Genomic DNA, 12,943 nt, shown 5'->3' on the forward strand with positions numbered 1-12,943 from the left:
GCTAAATATGTTTCAAATATAACCATTTATAACTTGAAATGGTGTTATTATTTGAAACATAAGAAGCACAACTGTACATTTAATTGATTGAATCTTCTCATAACATCTGGGGCACACTTGTGTTTTTCCTTCCTCCTATAGGAAAGGTTTGCTAGCTTCTAGGTGGCACAATGGACAGAGTGCTGGGCCTGAAGTCACAAAGATTCATCTTTCTGAGATCAAATCTGACCTCAGACACTTCTAGTCACGTGACCCTGGACAAGTCACTTAAATCTGTTTGCCTCAGTTTCTTCACTTGTAAAATGAGCTGGAGAAGAAAGTGGCAATGCATTCCAGTATCTTTGCCAAGAAAATCCTAAAGAAGGAGTCACAAGGGTTGAACATGTCTGAAAAATGGCTAAACAACAATCAAAAAGGTATCACAGAGAACCTACAGTTTAATGAGATATGTGATCATCTTTCATAATATATGTGCAGGCAAGATGAAAAGATGTTGCTCTAGATCATTGTACTGTTAGGTGAATTTGAAATTGCTTGAATGACTGGGTCTCAAAAGGAGTGATTGTACTATAACATCATAATGGAAAGACTCCCAGGATTTTTCTTTCTTCCTGACTATTCAACATTTTTATCAATTATTTGGATGAATGCATTTGCAGATGATTCAAAAATCTGGGAATGATAGCTAACATGTTGACAGAATAGCAATTCAGAAATATCTCAACAGGCTCAGAATAATGAACTGCATCTAATAAATTTAAATTCATTAAGGGTACATGCATATTCTCCAAGTAGGTTAATGACATAGACTGGAAAAACAAAATATATCAATAAAACATTTAAAAAATGAACTGAAAAAATATAGAATGAAGGAGATTTGGCTCAAAAGCTGTTTATGTAACAGGAATATGAGAGATTTAATAGACTGCAATATTAATATGATTTAACAATGTTCTATCACAGCCAAAAAGCTAACAGAATCTTAGTATATGTTAATAGGGGCATGGTATTCACAATAAGAAAAGTGACAGTCCTGTTGTACTCCATCCTGATCAAGCCACCTATGGAATATTATGTTCAGCTCTGGATGTCAGATTTTAGGAAGAAAGTAACAAACTGAAGTAATATCAGAAAAGGTATAATCTTATTGCATAATATCATTGTCTTTTAGAAATTATGTGGTACTTTGAACAGGATAGAAATATTAGCTTCATCCAAAAAAAAAAGAACAATAATAACCACAGAAATTCTCAAAAGAGTTAGAGTTCTTTTAAAAGCATCAGACACTTTTACCTAGTTTTGGCAATACTAAATTCCAAGTAGAAAGAGGAAATGGGAAGTCATACAGCAAAAAACTGGTTGAAGAAATCTGACATTTCAAGTCAGGAGAAGAGAAGATATTCTAAATATTTGGTGTGGAGCCTGGAGTCAAGAACACCTGTGTTCAAATCCATTCACAGATACTTGATTGCTTCATAGTTAACATTTGGAACATCAGTTATTAATGTATGACAGTGCCAATAGAGATAGCCATTTCTCCATGCCAAAGAAAGAACTTTTTACTGTAATAGGCTCTTACGAATAAATAAAAAATCTTATGAAAGAATGTTACCATGTGGATGATTTGTAGTTAAGATTTTCCTTGGTTTGGGCCAGTTTGTTGAGTTATTAGCATACAAAATAGAATACTGGATTTAGAATGGACAAAAAAAGAATTTAATATCAATTATGGTCTGGAATAATAACAGCATCCTCTATCCCTCTGAGGAACACAGCCAGTTTCAGATTTTGAAGATTGTGCTGGGCATAGGAACAGAATACTATGCTAAGCCAATCATTAAAATCGGCAGGACATAAATCATCCTAAGATATGCACCTTAGGTGAAAGATTGTAGTGTTCTTAGAATGGCCAGTCTTTGTCATTTTTGTTCCCAGCATCCTTTGGGAAGTGCTGGAAGGAGGACAATAAAAAGGAATAAAGAGCCTAGAAGGAAGACTTGGAGGAAGGAATCTGTCAACTATGCACTAGTGAGAAAGCTTGCGTCTGAATAATCAGAGAAGTTAAGAGTTAGAATAATGACCAAGCTGGGGTATGAAGAAAAAGCAGGAGAGTTTTTGGAGCCAGCATTACGAATTAGAGGAAGGTAGCACATTGTTACCATACAAGACAAAATGGTACAGAAAGGTGAGCTATATTTCAAATACGAGCAGCAAAGAAAGGGTGGAAAGGAAAGGACTTTAACTTCAAAAAGCACTATGTGTATTATGTGCCAAACACTACTTGAGGCACTGGGGATATAAAGAGAGGGATGGATAGTTCCTGCCTTCTAGGAGCTTACTTTCAATTGGGGGGAAACAACATGCATATATATGGTAAAATTCAAATATATACAGAACAAAATCACAGTATTTTGGGGGGGTGGGAAAAGGATGACACTAGCATTTGGGGGGCTGAGAGTTGGTCTCATATATGAGGTGGTACTTGAGTCAAGCTTTGATGGAAGAAAGGAATTCTAAGAGGTTGAGGTGAGAAGGGAGTGCATTCTAGGTATGAGGGACAATGAATACAAAGGCATGGAGGTAGGAGACAGAATGTCATACAGGAGGAGAGTAAGCTAATTTATTTGAAACACTGAGTATATGAAGGAGATTAATGTGTAAAAAATCTTGATAAAATAAGAAGGAATAAGATTGTGCCGGGATTTAAATATCAAGCGAAATAATTTTTGTTAAGAGTCAAGGACATTTTATCACTGAATAAATAAGATGTACACGATCAGAGGATCATATATTTAGAACCAAAAAGGATTTTTACAGATCATTGAGCCTAACCTCCTCATGTTACAATTGAGGAAACTCAGGCTTAGAGGGGGTAAATGACTTGCCCAGGCTTTTGCATTTAAGACGTATCTGTGGTAGATTATAAACTCTAACTTCAAGTATAATGTTATAGCATTACATCATGTTTTATAGAAGATAAAAAGAGAATCATATGATTGAATTAGGGGAAGTAAAATTCAATGTAGAAAAATACTTGTTTTTTTAATTAGACTGATTGATTAATTTCTATGTTGTGGGACATCCGAGTTCAATTTCTGTCTCAGACATGTATTAGATGTGTGATTCAGAAAAAGTCACTTAACCTCTCTGGGTGTCAGTTTCCTTTATTGTAAAATAAAAGATTATGTCTCAATGGTCTCTAGTGTCATCTTTCATCTCTAAATATTTAATACTATGATCTTTAAAAGTTTCCTGAGACATTTAGGATAATTTCAAGATATGGATATTTATTACAAATTTCTGCTGAGTACCCTATTGCTAAAACATTACAAGATGAAAAGCAAACAAAAAAAATGGAATTTTGCTGAATTATCTACCAAACTGCAAGAGGAATTTGGGGAGGAGATTTCAAATATTGCTACAAATTCAATTCAATTAACCAAACATTTATCAATCTCCCATTTTGTGCAATATGATGTGAATTCAAAGAGAAAAATAAAACAGTCCCTGCCTTCAAAGTACTTTACTCTACTGGGGGCATACAACAATCATACAAGTTAAGTAAATGTAAGAAAATATGAGGAAGGAGGGAATGCTAAAATCCAGAGATAACAGAAAGACAACATGGAGAGGTGGCATCTTAACTGAGCCTTGAAAGAAGATAAAGAATAAAAGGCAGAGCTTAGGAGAGAGGGAAGGCATTCCATGCCTAATGGGAGAGCTGGTCTGACTTCATGAAGACAGCAGAGGAAATGGTGATTTGGGGAGGAATCACTAAGTAGATCAGTTGGACTGGGACATAAAATACACCAACTGAAATAAGTCAGGAAAAGTAGTTTGAAACCCAGTTTTGGAGAATTTAAATGCTAGCCTAAGGAGAGATTAAAAAATAAAAATACAAAAAATACCCACCAAATTCTAGAGGCAATAGGGAAACACTGAAGGTTTGTAAGCAAGAAAGTTGATCAGAATTTGTGCATTAGCAAAATTATTTTTAACAGTTGTAGGGATGATAGATCAGGGATAGACTGGAAGGAAGTATTTCAAAGTATCTGACTACACATTTGTTTCTATGAAGATTTGGTTGTCTCTCCAAAGAAATGTCAAAGGTTAATATTTATTAAGTATGTGCTTGTTTAGATTAATGAAAAATAAATATTTCATCTTCAGATCATATATTCTAAGATTATTTCATTATATTTTAACTTGTGCTTTTTTTTTTGCATTTCTAATTGGGATGATGAGATAAATTAAATGAAGGATATACATTGGATACCACAAAATATCATTTCATGGTCTTCTAATATTGCACTGCTCATGATAAGTATTTCCAAAAAGACCAGTATGAACATAGCTTTAATTTTTAGGGTCAACATTTATTGCAGAGGCTGAGGAGGCAGCAAAATTCTATAAAGAATTTTATGAGAATTTAAATTAAATCACTGTATACATTAAAACTTTGTGACTTCAGTGCAAATATGAGTATAAGGGAAAATAGAAAAAACTACTGTAGAAAGCCTATCTCAGAAGTGAGCCTTGGAGGCTATACAAGAATCTAACACATGAATATTTTTTTCAAGAAGAAAGATGGGAGGCAACACGTGGAAATGTTTCCAAATACCATTAGAAGAAATGAAACTGATATATCTTAAAACTAAGGAAATGATTTGGAAATTTATTGATTTGGAAATCATTTCGGACTCATTTTTCTACAGCCAAGATTTGTTAAATCAAAGATAAAAATAAATACCAACTAAGAAGAAATAATAAAAATGATGAGAAAATATGATGTCTGATAGAGACAATGCTGATTTTTTAAAAGTAAGTTTTTATTGATTTTTTCTGCTTCTTAAATCATTATAATATACTAACCTCTTCTCCTCCCACAAAGGCATCCCATATTACAAATAGTATTTTTTGAAGAGAAGGAAAAAAGCCAGCACTAATGATAAGCACACTGACAAAGTTCAAAATCATGTACAATGTGTAACATCTGTGGACCTTTCATTTCAATGAAAGAGTAGTTTGGGGGTATCTTCTCGTATCTCTCCATTTCAGTACTATTTGATCTTTACTATTTTACTACATTTACTTTTGATTTTTTGTTGTGTTATTTCTTACATTTTTGATGTTGTAGTTACCATGTATATTTTTATTTTTGACTCTGCTTAATCCACTGCACCTCAGTACATATAGATCTTTCCATACTTCTCTGTATTCATCAGATACATTATTTCTTGTAACACAGTAATATTTCATTAAATCCATACATCACAATTTGCTCAGCAATTCCCCAACTGATGGACATCTACTTTGTTTCCAATTCTTAGGTATCACAAAAAGTGCTGCTATAAATATTTTGGAGTATATGGGAACTTTTTTCTTACCAATGGCTTCCTTTTGGGTATAAGTCCAATAGTGGAGTCTCTGGTTCATCTTAGCTCATCTGGTACATCTTAGCCATTTTATTCGGGTAATTCGAAATTGCTTTCCAAAATGGTTGTACCATTTCATAGCTCCACCAACAATGTGTTAGCATGCTTTTCTTTCCATAACCCATTTAACAATGACTGCTACTACTTTTGGTCTTTTTTGCCAATTTGCAGAGTATGAGGTGAAACTTCAGGATTATTTTGATTTTCTTTTCTCTCTATTAGTGTTTTGGAGCATTTTTTCATGTGTTTGTGAATGCTTCATTGTTCTTTTTTAGAGAAATATTTGTTCATATCCTTTCACATACGTAGTTTATATAGTTTGCATTATCAAACCCTTACAGAAATTTGATATAAAGATTTTTTTTCCATTCAGCCATTTTCCTTCTTCTACTAGATCATTAATGTTGTCTATATAAAAGCTTTTCAGTTTCTTTTGCTGTAAACACAGCATTATGTTCTTTCAGTTACTTTAGTCTTTTCTTTTAAATCCCACTAGTTCCTTTTCCCTTACCCCAAAGCCCTCTTCTTATATGGTGCTCCTTTCCCTTTAGATTTTGTTTCTTTTTTCTCCTGCTTTTATTTATTATATATTTGGGGTGTAGGATGTTTTCAGGGAGCACCAGTACCTTTGGTGTGATGGCTACTGAGCGCTTTTCAGGGCTGCTTTCCACTTTTGTGTCCACCCAACTCTTACCTGTGGTTTCAAGAGGCTTCAGCATGTGCAACAGTCACACCCTGGTAAACTGTTTCAGCAGATGGACCAAACCAGGTTGAGAGTAACCAAGGGATCTCAAAACCATTGGTGAATAAGAGGGGGTGTCTACCCCAAGCATGTGAAGACTTCCCCTGGTGGAATGGGCAGATAAGAACAATTTGTTCCAATGGTCATGAAGGCAGCTGAAGCAGGCTATGTGGACTGCTTGGAGCTTGGTTAGACACCGAAGATGCAAAGGGCATCCACTGCATCATGAGCCATCTCAAGTCATCTTGATTCTGTCCTGCCACTGGACTGTGACTCTGGAGGGACAGAGTGAAGCTGACGACTTCTTGCAACTCTGCCTCACTTAAATCCAATTTATGTATAAGTCAAAAAGCATCACCCATACCATTTTACTATAATACTTCAAAGTCCTGTGACATCAAGCAAGTGACGAAGCAACAGGTACGGATACATTGGGAGCTGTAGTCACAACCCTGCGCACAGATGGCCCAGGCCATAGGGTTGTTTCTCACTGGAAGCAGTAGTGGGACCTGGCAGCCCCATGGGTGTCTGAGTAGCCTTTTAAGGATCATACTGCTTACCTCCTGGTGTGAGGAAGGGGACTAGAAAAGGAGCTCTAAAAACTGTCTGCTTACCCAACCTGGGCCTAATTATTGCAACAGACATGGAATCCCACTCTGTGGTTGAAACACAAAAACATGTACAAAACGTACAAAAACATCTGCAAAGATGATTCCACTCACCTTCGGCACATGGAACGTGTGCACACTTATAGACAACACAAAATCCAGTAGACCTGACAAATGAACTGCTCTTGTTGCAAGAGAACTCAACAGGTATTGCATCCAAATAGCAGCCTTGAGTGAAATAAGGCTGCCAAATGAAGGCCAGCTTGCTGAAGTTGGAGCTGGATACATCTTTTTCCTGGAGTGGCCGCAGTTAAGGAGAGCACCATGTAGCTGTTGTAGGTTTTGCAATCAAAACTAATCTAATCAGCAAGCTGGTATGCCTGCCAAAATGAGTGAATGACAGGCTCATGACAATGAGATTGCCACTCGCAGGAAAACGCCATGCCACCATCATCAGAGCCTATGTTCCCACCATGACAAACGCTGATGAGGTCAAAGAAAAATTTTATGAAGACCTAGACACCCTTATCATCAATGTGCCATAAGAGGACAAGCTTATAATTCTGGGTGACTTACCGCTAGAGCAGGCTCAGACGACCACACATGGTGGGGAGTCCTAGGAAGAAATGGAGTTGAAAACAGCAACAGCAATGGTCATTTACTGCTGAAGACTTGTGCATCGCATCACCTTCTTATCACAAACACTGTTTTCCATTTATGTAAACACAAGAAAACTTCATGGATGCACCCTTGCAGCAAACATTGACATCTAATAGACTATGTGATTGTAAGAAGAGCCAGATAAGATGTGAGAGGGACAAAGGCAATGTGTGGTGCAGATTGTATCACATATCCTTATATCATAGACTTATCTTTTCCAAGTTAAATATTCACATTCATCAAAAGTGCCACCTTCAAGGCAAAATGACTACCAGAAGAATCACTGCCAACAAAGTAGAGTTCTTCTCTGAGCGTGAACAGTTTGTTGCTAACTTGGAGGGAAAGTTCAGCCAACATACAGTTGGCAACAGTGGAGCAGAAAAGGAGTGGGCAGCTCTCAGAGATTTGGTGTACAGTTCTGCATTTGCTCATCTGGGTCAGAACACATGCAAACACCAAAATTGGTTTGATAAAAACGATGGGGAAATTCAGAAACTGCTAAATGAAAAATGAGAACTCCACAGGATTTACCATCAAGATGGTTCATCCACCTCTAGGAAGGCAGCATTTAATTCCAACTAAAACAAAGTACAAGCAAAGCTTAGAGAGATGTGGGATTCCTGGCTCAGTAAGAAGGCAGATGAAATTCCATTTTATGCTGATAGTAACAATGCAAAGTGCTTTTGTGATTCCCTGAAAGCTATTTATGGACCAAAAACCTATGGTGCATCACAACTACTCAGTGCTGATGGAGCCATGTTGATTAGTGATAAGGACATGATTCTAGAGAGATGGGCTGAACACTTCCATAGAGTTCTCAACAGGTCATCATCAATCAATGCTGAGGGCATTGACCATTTACCTCCAGGTTGAAGTCAATCCCTTCTTAGCTGAACTTCCAATTGAAGAAGAGGTTTTGAGGGCCATTAGGCTCCTTTCATGTGATAAAGTACCTGATGCTGATTCAACCTCAGCTGAGATTTACAAGGTAGGGAGACCATTGCTCATACAAAAGCTGACTGAAATTTTCCAGGTTATGTGGCAAGAGGAGGTTATCCCCCAGGAGTTCAAGGATTCCTCCATTGTCCATCTCTATAAAGGTAAAGGGAATAAATAAATTGCCCCGCGATGATCACAGTGGGGGTCTCTCTCTTAGTCACTGCTGGCAAGATTCTTGCTAGAGTCCTCCTTAATAGGTTGATCCTTCACCTGGAAGATGGTCACATACCTGAGAGCCAGTGTGGCTTCAGAAAGGGCAGAAGAACAAGCAACATTGTGTTTGCTGTCTGACAACTCTAGGAGAAATGCCAGGAGCATAACAGAGGTCTGTACACAATGTTTATAGATCTGACCAAGGCCTTTGACACTGTTAGTTGTGAGGGCTTATGGAAAATTATGTCAAAATTTGTTTACCCAGAGAAGTTCATCAATATTGTATGTCAATTTCATGATGGCATGTTTGCCTGGGTTCTGGATAGTGGACAATATTCTTGTGCCTTCTCAGTCACCAATGGAGTAAAACAAGGCTGCTTGCTCCCATGCTTTGTAGCATGATGTTTTCAGCCATGTTGTCAAATGCTTTTAATGAGGATGAACAAGGCATCAAGGTTCGGTACTGTACTGATGGTAAGTTCTTCAATTTTAAAAGGCTACAAGCCAAGACCAAAGTGGAGGGAGTATTAGTGCATGATTTTCAGTTTGTAGATCAGTGTGCACTCAGTGCAGCCTCTGAAGGTGAGATGCAACAAAGTATGGATCAATTCTCTGTTGCCTGTGCTAATTTTGGCCTAATAATCAACATCAAGAAAACACAGGTGCTCTATCAGCCACCACCACACCATCCATACGTGGAACCATCGGTTCCAACAAATGGAGAAGTTTCGAATGCTGTGTATAAGTTGTAGTGTACTTTCCAGGGATCTGCACAATGACAATGAGGTTGATGCACACATTGCCAGAGCTAGCTCAGTGTTTGGGAGGCTGCAAAGAAAAGTTTGGGCAAGAAGAGGTATTAGACTGACTACCAGACTGAAGGTCTTCAGAGCCGTTGTGCTGACCTCATTGCTGTGTGCCTGTGAAACGTGAACAGTCTACCAGTGCCATGCCAGGAAACTGAATTGCTTCCATTTGAACTGTCTTAGGAAGATTCTGAGGATCACCTGGAATGATAAGGTACCAGACACTGAAGTTCTTGCTTGAGCTCAACTGCCAAGCATTCAAACTATGCTTCAGAGAGAGCAACTCTAGCAGGCTGGCCACATTATTCAAATGGAAAGGGTATGCCTGCCAAAAAGACTGCTTTATGGAGAACTCACATGGGGCAAGTGATCACATGGTGGTCAGAAGAAGTGACACAAGAACACTCTCAAGGTCTCTCTCAAGAACTTTGGATTTGACTGTGTGACATGGGAGACACTGGCACAGGACCACTCAGCATGGCATGTCCACATAAGAAAAGGTGCTGTGCTCTATGAGCAAAGCAGAATTGAGACAGCACAAAGGAAATTCAGGATGGGCAAATTTGGAGTAGCCACCCCAAATGTTCACAGAGACTGGTAGAGCATTCTGAGCTCCTATTGGTCTGATCAGCCATAGTCGGACACATTGAAGCTTCACTTTATCATGGTGGTGTCATTTTGGTCCTCTTTGAAGATAAAGGACAACAACCAATTCCTCACCTTCTATTTCCCTCTCCAGTAGATTCTTCTTTCCTCTTTTCTTCATCACCTATTCTGGTGAATTAGTTTGTAAATTTCATTTCTTGAACCCTTTTTCCAAAAAGATTTTTCTTACTCTTTCCCTCATTCATCTTTTCTTTCTATTTACTTTATCCTCTAATTCATGATCCCTATAATTATGTGGTCTCTCTTTTCTGTATTCTTTGAGAAATTAAATCTTCCAAACTGTCCATTTTGTCATCTCTCCTCGAGGTGCTTTCTGCCACTGCCTTGTAGGGCTTACCCCATGGATTCCCCCTTTCTATTATGCCTCACTCCCAAAACAATTAATGCAGGTGTCAGAAGGGAAACTTTCCCATGGGAGGGCCCCTTCCCTACTGTATCCCCAAATTTGCAACCCACTAATGATTTATAACCTCTCTTACTGTGTTTTTTTTTTTTATATTTGTCTGCAAATCCCTCTCCATGTCAAAGCTCTCCCATTCCTCCAGGTGCCAATTGCTGCCAGGCGTTCCCTTACCCTCCAGGACAAGTAGACTTTTCAAGCACCAAATTCCCCAGAGCTCAAACATTGTCTCATTTTCCTTCCTTGATTATCTCTCTTCATCCACAGAAACATTCATAGTGTCATTTCTTCCCTTCCCCCCCTTTTAAAATCTTTCCATCCCCTTTTCATCCACTTCTCGGCAGACAACAGGGTTACATTCCTCTCATTGCTAGCCCTTGATTAGCTCCAGTGCCCCATTCCTTTCCCTTTATATTACCTTCCATATTGCTATAGTCTCTCAAAGAAATCATTGATTTACCTCAAGACAAGCAAGGTATTGCCAAATTCTGTTCAAAAATACTCCGTCTCCTTCTTCATTGTTACCTCTACAGTCTCCCAGATTTCCATGTTCATCCCTGTCTCCTTGTGTACCTTTAGAAAGAGATCTCTTACTAGTCTTCTCTGCAATCACTCTGTTGTTGCTGTCCTATCCTGTCACATTTATTCATCTCTTCTGCATTTCTTCTTAATACATTATTTCATTCTTTCCTTTTTCTAGTGGATGAAGAATACTCTTGCAGTATTTAAATGTAGTTTCATTTTGTATTTGAAGGTCTGTCTCCTAATGCCTTTCAAAAGTTGTTTTTGAATTGAATTCTTCATTTTTTTGAATTGTTAAATTGAACTACTAAGTGTCTTGAAGTTTGAAGTTTCAAGCCTTGGTTGTTGTTATTTTTGTTTTTCTGGAGATTTTTCTGTATTCTTTCAATTGGAATTTCATTTTGTACGTCCTGAAGTTCTGGGTAATTCTTGTCTATTATTTACTTCATTAGAGTGTTAAGATTTTTTTTTCTCTCCTGTCATGTTCTTCCAGGAGACCAAAATCTTTAAATTGTTTCTGTGCATCTTTTCTCTGAGATAAGTATGTTTTGCTTGCATATGGAACATATTTTCTTTTAATGATATTGGGGTTTTTTTGTGCTTTTTTCTTGTAGAATGTCCTTTACTCTTCTGTATTTGCATTCCCCTTTTATTGTTTTCTCTTTTGTGTCTTTGCTGAGGCTTGACACTACAGATTTAAGTTGTTCCATAGGACATACATTCTGTTCTCATAATTCTCATTTCTCTTTTAAACCACTCAGGAATAGCATGTTGTGACTCCACGTCCTCTTCAAATCCCACAAGTGTTGTTTCACTTTCCTTTATTTTGTAGTACATATTCATAGATACCTAAACTAATTTACTAGGTCTGGAGGTCATGTTTCCTTCTGTTAGTGTTTTTACTGTTGATTTATCTGTTTATGTTCAAGGTCTTTGGGTTTACTTCCAGAAATTTTTGGTATTTCAGTATTTCTTCACTCTGATCTTATTTTCTTTATCACTCACTTTCTGATTCCCTGCCCTCTGCCTATGGTTTCCTTGGGGGCTAGATCTCCAAGTATACCAGTCGTCTCACACACTGGGATGATTCACCAGCCTTTGTCTCTGCCCCAACTGACTTTTTGTGGTCAGAACTACCCCAGGCTGGATGATATGCTCTTTCCTTCAGGCTCAGTGGAGTGCTGCACATCCTTCCCCATGCATGGCACCCTGTCCCACTCCCTCTGTTTCACAGTTCTCTGGCCCAGCTGGCTCTGCACTAGCAGTTCAGAGGCTCTTTTCCCTGATACCAAGCAGTTCAGAGCTTTGGTGTATTTGTGCATCTGGGTTGCCATCATTGGCAGGCAGTAAAAGCTCATGAAAGGCTGTGACAAAGTTGGCTGTTGAGGACACGGTAAACTTTTGCAGACTGGCAGGGGTACAGGACATAGACATTGGCTTGGATATAAAACCGTGTCATGCCCTTAGGACTGTTAGTGCCGTTTTGTTGTCAGTAGCGTTGGAGGTGGGGGAGAGGCACTGAGTGAGCTCAGATACGCTAAAGTATCATTTCCTGTCTTTTATTCCTTATGTTCTTTTGGATTCTGAACATCCTAGACCATAAAGACAGCTGAAGTTGATTTATCTTTGGCACACAATTTCTCTTTTGGAGAGTTCTGAGAGGTCATGGGGATTGGAGAAATTGTCTAGTTCACAATTTTGCTGCTCATGTGACCAGGCTACTTAGGCAATTTTGATTTAAATAAGACCTTGATCCTCAAACACCAGGAATAGAGCAAAGAACAAATCTCAACCCGCTATCACCATTTTTCAATTGCCACATTGAGAAGACTAAAAGAGTCTCAAAAAACATAGACCACAAACATCAGATACATTATCCAGTTGCAAAAGGAAGGTGGCCAAAGGCAATACTGGTTTAGAATTTAAATTTATGTATGAAATCTGACAGAAAA

This window comes from Notamacropus eugenii, chromosome 2, assembly GCF_028372415.1.
Source record: "Notamacropus eugenii isolate mMacEug1 chromosome 2, mMacEug1.pri_v2, whole genome shotgun sequence".
NCBI lineage: Eukaryota > Metazoa > Chordata > Mammalia > Diprotodontia > Macropodidae > Notamacropus > Notamacropus eugenii.